This window comes from Sebastes fasciatus, chromosome 2 (assembly GCF_043250625.1).
Source record: "Sebastes fasciatus isolate fSebFas1 chromosome 2, fSebFas1.pri, whole genome shotgun sequence".
In the NCBI taxonomy this organism is placed as follows: Eukaryota; Metazoa; Chordata; class Actinopteri; order Perciformes; family Sebastidae; genus Sebastes; species Sebastes fasciatus.
This window is the reverse complement of record NC_133796.1, coordinates 36,998,063-36,998,422: the sequence shown is the minus strand read 5'-3', so window position 1 is coordinate 36,998,422 and position 360 is coordinate 36,998,063.

Here is a 360-nt window from a genome sequence, read left to right as displayed (position 1 = left end):
GGTCCCTTTTCTTTTTCTTCTTCGTTTTTTTTATGTTTATTGGCGGTTGGTAAACTACGAGTTGGTGCATTACCGCCACCAGCTGGTATGTGTGGTGTGTGGATCAGACTGGCTGGTATGAACTATATTCAAAAACAATAACTGCAAAAATTAAATGAATAAATACATAAAAAATAAAAATAGAATAAATCATATTGGCCCGTTTCCTTCTTCTTTTTCTGCTTTTAATAGCAAATTGCAAAATATCTTATCTTTCCTACCACCTAGTGTTATACCCATATACCACAGTCCTCCCTGTCACCATTATCAGTCCCGTATTTTGAAATAAATAAATAAAATGTATGTGATATGGCATTTCCT